The sequence below is a fragment of the Hylobates moloch genome, unplaced genomic scaffold (assembly GCF_009828535.3).
Source record: "Hylobates moloch isolate HMO894 unplaced genomic scaffold, HMol_V3 SCAFFOLD_10, whole genome shotgun sequence".
NCBI lineage: Eukaryota > Metazoa > Chordata > Mammalia > Primates > Hylobatidae > Hylobates > Hylobates moloch.
The window spans coordinates 3,549,789-3,561,687 of NW_026652285.1; positions in this window are offsets into that span (position 1 = coordinate 3,549,789).

Genomic DNA, 11,899 nt, shown 5'->3' on the forward strand with positions numbered 1-11,899 from the left:
ACTGAGCCCCTAATGTGGCATCACTGCTGAAGAGATCAGCCAGCTACCTGGTGTTAGGCTGATTACATTGGACCACTTTTATTATGAGGCGGGCAGCACTGTGTTTTCAATGGAATTAACACTTGCTCTGGACATAGATGTGCCTTCCTTTCCCACAATGCTTCTGCCAAAACTAGCATCTGTGGACCTACGGAGTGCCTTATCCATGACTATGGTATTCACAGCAAATGAAAGGCAGCAGTGAATTTATACATGTGGAATTGACTGCTCTCACCATGTTCCCCATCCTCTTGAAGCAACTGCCTTGACAGATGGTTGAATAACTGAAAATTCAGTTATAGTGCCAGCTAGGTGGGGATAGATTGCAGGGCTGGGGCACCACCCTCCTGTATGTGGTATATGCTCTAAATCAACAGCCTTGTTTCTCCCATACCCAGGACTCATGAGTCCAGTTATCAAGGGATAAAAATGAAAGCGACTCCTCTCACTGTTAACCCTAGTGATCCAGTGGTAGAATTTTTGCTTCCCATCCCTGCAACTTTAGGTTTTGCTGGTCTAGAGGTCTTAGTTACAACGAGAGAAATGTTTTCTCTAGGAGACACAGCAGATAATCCGTGAAATTGGAGCTTGAAGCCACCATCTGGCCTCTTTGGGCACTGCATCAACAGGCAAAGTGCTGTCTGCAGTGATTGATCCTGACTATCAAGAGGAAATGGGGTTGCTCCTACGCAATGGACGTAAGAAGGGAGAATGCAGGCGATCCTTTGGGGCATCCCCTAGTACTGCCATATCCTCTGATTGAGGTCAATGGAGAACTACAACAACCCAATTAAGACCGCTAATGGCCGAGACCCTTCACAAAAGATTTAAGTCATTCCATCAGGCAAAAAGCCATGACCAACTGAAGTGCTTGCCAAGGGCAAAAGATACGCAGAATAAATCATAGATGAGGGCAGTCATAAGTACTATGACCTTGTGACCCACTGTAGAAACGAGGACTGTAATAATTATGAGTATTTCTTTCTTCTTTTGATGTGAATCTATTTTCATAAATATTAACAAAAAAACTTTTTTTTTGAGACAGGGTTATGATCTGTCAACCAGGCTGAAGTGCAGTGGCACAATCACAACTTACTGCAGCCCTCACCCCCCACCTCCCTGGGCTCAAGTGATCCTCCCACCTCAGCGCCCCCAGTAGCTGGGACTGCAGGCATGCACCACCATGCCCAGCTAATTTCTGTATTTTTTGTAGAGATGAAGTTTTGTAGAGATAAAGTTTTGTAGAGATGAAGTTTTACCATGTTGCCCATGGCTAGTCTGAAACTCCTGGGCTCAAGTGATCTGCCCGCCTGGGCCTCCCAAAGTGCTGGGATTACAGGCGTGAGCCACCGCGCCCGGCCAGGATTGGGTGGTTTCTATTGCACTTCCCAGAAGGTGTCAGAGCAGCCAGTTTCAAACTTGCAAAAGCTTTTAACTGCTCAAGATAATTTATAGGGCTAACTATAACATGAACCTCAAAATTCTTGTTCCCTGGATGGCAAAAACCAAGAGGAGCTTGGTTATAAGGTCAAGCTCCCAAGGACATAACTGACCAATTTGCTGGGTCATCTCGAACAGTGGGCTTATGGGGTCCTAGGCCTGTGTTCCATCTTAAGGTACCCCTCTTTCTGACAGAACAATACATAAAAACACACAAAGCATACCAGATTTGCCACAGCTTAAGACAAGCCTCATGAATCCTTTTTCTCAATTAAAACTGTGGAGGCGATAAACAGTGATTTTGGGGCCGGGCATGGTAGCTCATGTCTGTAATCCCAGCACTTTGGGAGGCCAAGGGGGCCAGATCACCTGAGGCTGGGAGTTTGAGACCAGCCTGACCAACATGGAGAAACCCCGTCTCTGTAAACTACAAAATTAGCCGGGCATGGTGGCTCATGCCAGTAATCCCAGCTCTTCGGGAGGCTGAGGCAGGAGAATCGCTTGAACCTGGGAGGCGGAGATTGCGGTAAGCCAAGATCGCACCATTGCACTCTAGCCTGGGCAACAAGAGTGAAACTCTGTCTCAAAAAAAGAAAAGAAAAAACAGTGATTTTTACCATTTATTCAGCCAGTTTGCACATACACACACACACACACACACACACACACACACACAGGCCAGAACTTTGGTAAGAAATTCTTACCCTTTGGCTGACATGTCAGTGAAGTGGTGATGTTATCTGTGGTAAATACCCGGGGTTTGTCATCTCGTGCCAAGAAAATTTAGGACATGGACACACACAAGGAGTTTAGGAGCAGAGGTGTAATAGGCAAAAGAAAGGGAAAAAAGAGGAAAACAGCTCTCTCTCTAGTGAGAAAGAGGGGACTTCCTAGAGGAAAAGACTGGCTGGTGGTGGATGCACCCAATTTTATAATCAGGCTTGAGGAGGTGACGGCTGATTTACCTAGGGCTCACGGATTGGTTCGATCAGATATGATGTTTACACAGTGCACTGGGAAGGCTGGCTGCCCCACCCTAATCTTATTATGCAAATGAACTTTCCCTTTGGCCGGTGCCGTCTTGTCTGCTCCTTAATATACATGTGGTTGGCAGAGAAGAGAAGATAGACCCGCCCTTTTGAACATGATTGACATGACTGCCGGCATCTATGTCTGCAGCTCGATTTTATAGGCTGCTCTTTGTTAGAAAGGTAAATGATTTGGGGCTGCTTTTCATTAAAAGGAAAACCTTACTGAGGACTTCTGTATCCTCACTATCTGCGTAAGTAATTTCTTCTTAACTTCTGTATCAGGTTTCTGGGTCTTCCTTCCTTGAGCGGTCTTAGCGACCTTGCTTGCTGCATCAAAGCGCTGGGGGCCAAGCTGCAACACAAAGGAAAATCATGGAACCACAGGCAAAAGCCTCTCAATATTGTAAGCTGCCCCCTCCAACCGGCTACACAGGGGACCCGAATTAACATTTTCCCTTCCTGCCAGAGTAAAATACGTGTGACAAAACAAGGACATTAGCCCCTCTGCTTAGCACCCAACATGGAACTGGCAAAGTTCAAACTTGCCCCGGGTTGGGCCCTGTCATCTTTAATTTAACCTCCGACCAGGAGTTTCAATATGTGGTCTCTGGGCAAGATGATCACCCTGAGTAGCAGAAAAGATAAGAAAGGGAAAGGAGAGAAAGTGAGAAAAGCATTGGTGGCAGCAGGGTGGGGAAGGTGAGGCAATCAGGGATGCCAGAGAAAGACCCAACCATTGCAGCAACATTGACCCAAAAGTTCAGATGGCTGCTTGTCAGTCGTGAAGGGATCTTCTCCAGCAGTCCCATCAGCTCGCAAGTTTCCCCTTTTGGGGAGAAACATAGTTCCCCATGTCCCATGGTCCTGTGCATGCCTAATCCCGTCACCCACAGCTGTCAGCAGAGTGCAAGGCAGATTAATCCAACTAGAAGAGCAGTTAACGTCCCATAGTGCCAAACCTGTACTTAGCTGAGAGGGACTTTACCCCCTAAATCTTAGGAAGAACTCTAACCTTCCTAAGTTGGGCCTCGAACCCAGGTTCGGTCAAGCATCGTTGCCTTTTCTTGGGGCCTTTAACCCTCTCTGTCTTAGGAGAGACTCTAACTCCTCTAAGTTGGGCCTCTAGCCCGATGCCATCCTTTACTCGGGTACCCCATCACTTACCCAAAGTCAGCCAATCGGTGCTGCAGTCTATTTCCTGTGGGTCAGGGGTCTCCTCAGTATAGTCCCTTCGTGGTTGCCAGAAAGATGTTACCAGAAAGTGATCCAGATCCAGACTCCAAGACAGGGTTCTTGGATTTCACGCAAGAAAGAATTTTGGGGGAGTCTATAGCATAAAGTGAAAGCAAGTTTATTAGGAAAGTTAAGGAACAAAAGAATGGCTGCCCCATAGGCAGAGAAGCCCCAAGGGCTGCTGGTTGCCCATTTTTAGCTAAACAAGACAGTAGATTATTCATGAGTTTTCTGGGAAAGGTATGGGTAATTCCCAAAACCGAGGGATTCTCCCCCTTTTAGATCATATAGGGTAACTTCCTGACATTGCCATGGCATTTGTAAACTGTCATGATGCTGCTGGGACTGTAGCAGTGAGGACAACCACAGGGCACTCTTGTTGCCATCTTGGTTTTGGTGGATTTTGGTCAGCTTCTTTACTGCAACCTGTTTTATCAGCAAGGTCTTTATGACCTGTGTCTCATGCTGACCTCCTAGCTCGTCCTCTGATTAAGAATGCCTTACCCTCCTGGGAATGCAGCCTAGAAGGTCTCAGCCTTATTTCATCCAGTCCCTATTCAAGATGGAGTCGCTCTGGTTCAAATGCCTCTCACAGCACCTCAGTCTCTCTCTTGCTCCTGCTCTGGCCATGTGAGGTGCCTGCTCCCCCTTCACCTTCACCATGATTTTAAGTTTCCTGAGGCCTCCCAAGAAGCCGAGCAGATGCCAGTACCATGCTTCCTGCACGACATGCAGAACCATAAGCCAATTAAACCTCTTTTCTTTACAAATTACCCAGTCTCAGGTATTTCTTTTTTTTTTTTTTTTTTTTTTTTAGATGGAGTCTTTCTCTGTTGCCCAGGCTGGAGTGCAGTGGTGCGATCTCGGCTCACTGCAAGTTCTGCCTCCCGGGTTCATGCCATTCTCCTTCTCCTGCCTCAGCCTCCCAAAGTGCTGGGACTACAGGCACCCGCCACCAGGCCCGGCTAATTTTTTGTATTTTGGGGTTTCACTGTGTTAGCCAGGATGGTCTCGATCTCCTGACCTCGTGATCCACCCACCTCGGCCTCTCAATCAGGTATGTCTTTACAGCAATGTGAGAATGGACCAACAAACATTTCCTGAGTTCTGTGAGCTGTTCTAGCAAATGATTAAACTCAAGAAAGGGATCATGGGACCCTCTGACTCATAGCCTGTCAGAAACACCAGGTGACAACCTGGACTTTTGATTGGCAACCAACTGTGGGGTAGGTACTAACTTCAGATAGATCATGTCAGAACTGAATTGTAGTATACCCAGCTGGTGTCTCCAGAGAATTGGAGAATTGCTTGGTATAGGAACCCCCACTAAACACACACACATCTGGTGTCACAAGTGAAGTACTGAGTTTTTCCTTTCGTTGTGAAGAAGAAGAAAACCCTTTTTTTCTAAATGCCTTGTGTCTGGTGTCATTGAAACTACATAGTGTCTTAGTCCTTTCCAGCTGCTGTAACAAAATTACCTTAGACTAGGGCATTCATAAATGACAGAAATTTATTCTTCACAGTTCTGGAGTCTGGAAAGTGCAAAACCAAGATGCCAGCAGGTTTGGTGCCTGGTGAGGGCCCTTTCATGAGGGCTCCACCCCAATTAATCACTCCTAAAGGCCCTATTTCTTTCTTTTTTTTTTTTTTAATTATTTTTTTGTAGAGGGTCTCACTATTTTGACTAGGCTGGTCTCGAGTTTCTGGCTTCAAGGAATTCTCCCACCTCGGCCACCCAAAGTGCTGAAATTACAGGCAAGAGGCACTTGTGCCAGTCCCATTTCTTCTTTTTCTTTTTTGAGATGGAGTTTCACTCTTGTTGCCCAGGCTGGACTGCAATGGCACGATCTCGGCTCACCACAACCTCTGCCTTCGGGATTCAAGCGATTCTCCTGCCTCAGCCTCCCGAATAGCTGGGATTACAAGCATGCTCCACCACGCCTGGCTAATTTTTTGTATTTTTAGTCGAGACAGGGTTTCTCCATGTTGGTCAGGCTGGTCTCAAACTCCCGATCTCAGGTGATCCACCCGCCTCAGCCTCCCAAATTGCTGGGATTACAGGCGTGAGCCACTGCCCCTGGCCCCAGCCCCACTTCTTCAGTACTATCCCATAGGCAATTAGGTTCCAATATATGGAGAGATAGAACATTTCTGCTGGGCTTGAACCCCTACATTTTAAAAATAGAATTTAAAAACAACCATAATACTATCATCACTCCCCTACTACCCCCAAGTTAAAAATATCTTAATATCCTCAAATATCCAAAGCCCACGTAGACTACAAAGTTATTTCCACCAATTCAAAGTCCTGGGCTGGAGCATCTGATTAGTGGGGCCTATAGGACTACTCTGTATCTACCAAGGAGGAGAGAGAGGAAAGGTATAACCTCATTGAGGCCCCAGTAGCTTCTCATCAGAGGATTCTGCCTGATGCTGGCAAGACCAAAAAAAAAAAAAAAAAGACTTTTGCCAGGTGCAGTGGCTCACATCTGTAATCTCAACACTTTGGAAGGCTGAGGCAGGAGGATTGCTTAAGTCTAGGAGTTCAAGACCAGCCTGGGCAACATAGGGAGACCCCATTTCTATAAAAAATTTTTTAAATTCGCCAGGCATGGTGGTGTGCACCTATAGTCCCAGCTACTCAAGGAGGCTGACGTGGGAGAGCCTGGGAGGTCAAGGTAGTGAGCCATGATCATGCCACTGTACTCCAGCCTGGACAACCAAGTGAGGCTCTTCCCCTGCTCCAAAAAAAAAAAAAAAAAAGAAATGATTTCCCATTACAAGTGGTGTCAGCAATAATGCAGAAGACAGGGAATGGCCAGAAAAACTTTTGGACAGGAGGTCAGATTAAACTGAGCCCTATGAGATGGGTAGAGTATAGGTATCTAGAGATGGGTAGAGTGTAGGTACCTAAAGATGGGTAAAGTGTAGGTAACTAGAGAGACTAGAGGATAGGATATTTTTTATTTTATTTTTCCTTTTTTGTGATGGAGTTTCACTCTCGTTGCCCAGGCTGGAGTGCCATGGCGCCATCTCGGTTCACTGCAACCTCTGCCTCCTGGGTTCAAGCGATTCTTCTGCCCCAGCCTCCAGAGTAGCTGGGATTACAAGCATGTGCCACCACACCCAGCTAATGTTGTACTTTTAGTAGAGACAGTTTTCACCATGTTGGCCAGGCTGGTCTCGAACTCCTAACCTCAGGTGATCCACCCATCTTGGCCTCCCAAAGTGCTGGGATTATAGGCATGAGCCACCGTGCCCAGCGATATTTTTTATTTCTAATAAACTAGTAAGTGTAATAGTAACAAAATTTAGAAAATAAAGGAATGTAGAAAAATAGTTATTAAAAGTCTCATTACCCAAAAAAGTCATTTGGCTTAATTCATATCCCTATATTTTTTATTTAACGGGGCATTATAAGAATTTATCTATGTTACTGTGAGTTCTTTGTCGGTATAATTTTTTTTTAAAGAGATAAGGTCTTGCTCTGTCATCCAAGCTGGAGAACACAGTGCAGTGTGGTATGGTCATAGGTCACAGCAGCTTTGAACCTCTGGGCTCAAGTGATCCTTCTGCCTCAGCCTCCTGCATAGCTGGGACTACAGGTGCCACCACCACACCCTGCTAATTTTTCGATTTTTTGTAGCAACAAAGTCTCATTTCATTTCCCAGACTGGTCTTGAACTCCTGGCCTCAACCCTCCTGCCTTGGCCTCCTGAAGGGCTGGGATTACAGGCCTGAGCCACTGTGTCTGGCCTTGTAAATATCATTTTTAACAGATACATAATATTCCATTAAGAAAATGTTCTACACTTCATCTGACCAGTCCTCCATATTTTGACACTTATTCAAATTTCACTTTTTCTTTTTCTTGTTTTCCGACGGGGTCTTATTCTGTCACCCAGCTGGAGTGCAGTGGTGCCATCTTGGCTCACTGCAACCTCGACATCCCCGGCTCATGTGATCTTCTCACCTCAGCTTCCCGAGTAGCTAGGATTACAAGTGTGCACCACCATGCCTGGCTTGTTTTTTAAATTTTTTTGTAGAGACAGGGTTTCGCCACGTTGCCCAGGCGGATCTCAAACTCCTGGGCTCTAGCAATTGCCCACCTGGGCCTCTCAAACTGTCATTTCAGTTTTTCTGATTATAAATAACTGATGAACATTGTTTTGCTTAAAGCTTTTTCTGGTTTTAGAGTTATTTAATTACTATGGACTCCCAAAAGCAAAATTCTGGTAAAATGTTGTATGAATATTATAAAGAGTGGGGGTATTTCTGATACTGATTTTATACCACCTTATATTGTTATTTAGTAATCTCAAGAGGTGTTTCAAATTCTCAGGGCAAAATTGATAGAAATTGGTAAATTTTAAGACCATAGGCCCTAGGGTGTATGGCATAGAGGTAGAATTTTTAACTGGGCACACAGCCATCCAGAAAAAAAAAAAAAAAAATACTACATTCCCCAGCAGTTAAGTGTGGCCACGTGACTAAGTTCTGGCCACCGGGATATAAACAGAAGTGTTCTGGCAGCAGCTGGAAACCGTCCCCTTTGGTGTGCCTTTTCTTCCCTTTCCCCCTCTTTTATTTTGCTGGCTGGAATGTGAATGCAACCATTTGGGATCATGGTAGGAAGATATGCTAGAATGAGCCAAGGTCCCTGCGGATTTTGAGGACTGCAGCCACCATTCCACCTTTGTACTCTTTTTCTCGCTTTACATGGGAGAGAAATAAATTTCTGTCTTAAGCTACTATTGGTTTGTTTTTTCTACCACTTACAGCCATGCCTAATTCTGACTAAATACAATGTGGTTTTAAAACTGGGAAAGGCATTGTTATACTCTTCTTCATAAGCCCAGAATAGCTGAGAAATGTTGCCATGGGAAAAAAACATTACAGGCCGGGCGCAGTGGCTCATGCCTGTAATCGCAGCACTTTGGGAGGCCGAAGTGGGCAGATCACCTTAGGTTAGGAGTTCGAGACCAGCCTGGCCAACATGGCGAAACCCCGTCTCTACTAAAAATACAAAAATTAGCTGGGTGTGCTGGCAGGTGCCTGTAATCCCAGCTACTCAGGAGGAGGGTGAGGCAGGAGAATCACTTGAACCTGGGAGGTGGAGGTTGCAGTGAGCCGAGACCGCGCCATTGCACTCCAGCCTGGGCAAAAAGAGCAAAACTCTGTCTCAAAAAAAAAAAACAAAAAACATTTCAAATGTACTTTGAGATCAGGTCATGAGGAGGTTTGACTTTTTAAGTGTTCCTGATTCTAATAAAAAAGAAAACATTAGTGTCAGCGGCAGGAAATTTCAAGTAAAACTATAGGATTCATGACATTCAACTTCTAATTTAGTTGCTTCAAGTGTAAAGGCAAAAGGGAGTTGTGGGGTAGAGGGGAGAAAACTGGTTTGTCTTGTTTCCAAGGATTACTGCCCCTACTTCAAGAGCTATTAAAAGGTCCTCTTGAGAGAACTGTAACCAAAAATAAAGTGGCACTGGCAACTCTCTGGGAGCACATTTAACTCTGCTCGTAGAAGCATAACCTGTTTGAATTTGCTAAAGCCCAAGCCAGGCCCTGTTTTCATCTGAATTAGGAAAAAGCAACTGCTGAGAAAATATTTAAACATAAATATACCAATGTAAAAAAGCAAAGAAAAAACCCCAAAACCCTAAATTAAAAGAACATGTGTTCGAATGTACTTGGTTAAAGCCAGATGCAGTGGCTCGCACCTGTAATCCCAACCCTTTGGGAGGCCAACATGGAGGATCGCTTGAGCTCAGGAGTTCAAGACCAGCCTGGGCAACATAGGGAGACCCTCTCTCTATTTATTTTAATTTTTTTTTAAACAATGTACTTAGTTAAAGTAAATCAAATCTGGCGAAGACACAGATGCTTTGGGGCTCAGATCTATATGTTAGGATTGGGAATGTTTTTTTGTTTCTCAAAAGTGGTCACTGACTGGGTACAATGGCTCAGACATGTAACCTCAGCACTTTGGGAGGCCGAGGTGGGAGGATCATTTGAGCCCAGGAGTTCCAGACCAGCCTGGGCAATATAGTGAGATCCTATCTCTACAGATAAAAATAAAAATAAAAATAAAGATAAAAATAAAAATAAATGCCGGGCATGGTGGTGCATGCTTATAGTTCCAGTTACTTAAGAGTGTGGGGTGGGAGAATCACTTGAGCCCAGGAAGTTGAGGCTGCAGTGAGCTATGATCATGCCACTGCACCGCAACCTGGGTGACAGAGTGAGACCCTGTCTCAAAACAAAAGAAAAACGTGGTCACTTCAGGGGGCAGTGAAGTAAGTGCAATATTTTGCTGTGATGTTTACAAGCAATCTTGGTATTTGATCTTTTCTGCCAGTAGAATTTGTCAGCCAAGCTGGGCACGGTGGCTCATGCCTGGAATCCCAGCACTTTGGGAGGCCAAGGTGGGAGGATCGCTTGAGCCAAGGAGCTATAGACAAGCCTGGGCAACACACAGGGTGAAACCCTGTCTCTACAAAAAAATACAAAAATTAGCCAAGTATGGTGGTGCATGCCTGTAGTCCTAACTACTTGGGAGGCTGAGGTGGGAGGACCACCTGAGCTGTGATGGCGCCACTGCATCCGGCCTGGGTGACAGTGAGACCCTGCCTCAAAAGAAGAAAAAGGAATTTGTCAGCCAAGAGCATTAGGGTCAGACTCAAAACAAGAGCTGCATCCAACTGACTCCCTCTGGAATTAAATAGCATCATCAGTGACATAGCTTGGTCTGGTGTCCTCTGGCATACAGAACTCACTCTGGACTAGATTGCCCCTGTCAATGTCCCTCTTCCAACCTACATGTGATATGTCCTGGCCGGTTTCTGTAAGATTTCTTCTTTTCCCCAAACTGACCCCAGATTAAAGCTTCAGGAGCTTGCTCTCAACCAAGCTGAAAAGGGGCCATTCAATTTGTGACTCTATATGGTAAGACGTTCATCCAAGCCAGCTTCCTTCTGCCAGCCTGCATACCTTCAGACTCCTCCAAACAATCAGCTGCTGTTCACCTGGGGACAGGAAACAAAGTTGGGTGTTGTCTTTGGCAAAGTATAAAAACGGCAGCAAATATATTTCAAAATAAATCTTACACTGCATCCCAAAGCCAATATGATTAAAAAGAAACATGTAACCATGTTTGCCATTCTTGTGTTTTTTTTTTTTTTTTGAGACAGGGTCTCACTCTGTTGCCCAGGGTGGAGTACGGTGGCGCAATCTCGGCTCGCTTCAACCTCTGCCTCCTAAGCTTACGGGATCCTCCCACCTCAGCCCGCAAGTAGCTGGGAGTACAGGCATGAGCCACCATTTTTTTGTATTTTTTGTAGAAATGGGGTTTCACCATGTTGTCCAGGCTGGTCTCAAACTCCTGAGCTCAAGCAATCTACCAGCCTCAGCCTCCCAAAGTGCTAGGATCACAGATGTGAGCCATCGTGCTGTGCCCGGACAGCCATTCTTTTTTTTTTTGAGACAGGGTCTTGCTCTGTCGCTTAGGCTAGAGTGCAGTGGCGCAGTCACAGCTCATTGCAGCCTTGACCTCCTGGACTCAAGTGATCCTCCAACCTCCCAAGTAGCTGAGATCACAGGTGAACACTACCACACCCAGCCAATTTTGAAATTTTTGGTAGAGACAGGGTCTCTGTATGTTGTCCAGGCTGGAGCTATTCTGTTACTATAACAACTAACTAACCTTCAGTGGGTCATATCATCCCTTTACTTATGGGCATCAGGATGTTTCTGATGTTACGTCTTTTTCAAAACAGACATTTCACCTCCAGGGTACTGGGGTTGGCTGTAGTACTTGGCAATGAAATCTACACTTTATTAGGAGAAAAAAGTCCCGCACTTCATCAGTGATGGTTGTTTCTGAGATGGATTTAACGCTGTGTTCCACCAGGGTCACAGCTCGTTCTTACCTTGTGCTTTTTCTTTAAAAGCCACCTGGCTCCTGCCACAGCCCATTGAAGTTTGCCTTTGTTTCTTGCTCACTTTCCCCTTAAGAGTTGTGAGTGTTTCGGCTGGTAAAGTTCCAAGCGCCCTCTGGACTAATTGGCACAACGTGAGGATTTTCCAATTTGGAAGAGAAAGAGCCTGTTCTCCAGGGAGGGCTCTTCAAGGTAATTGCTCTCTGAGAG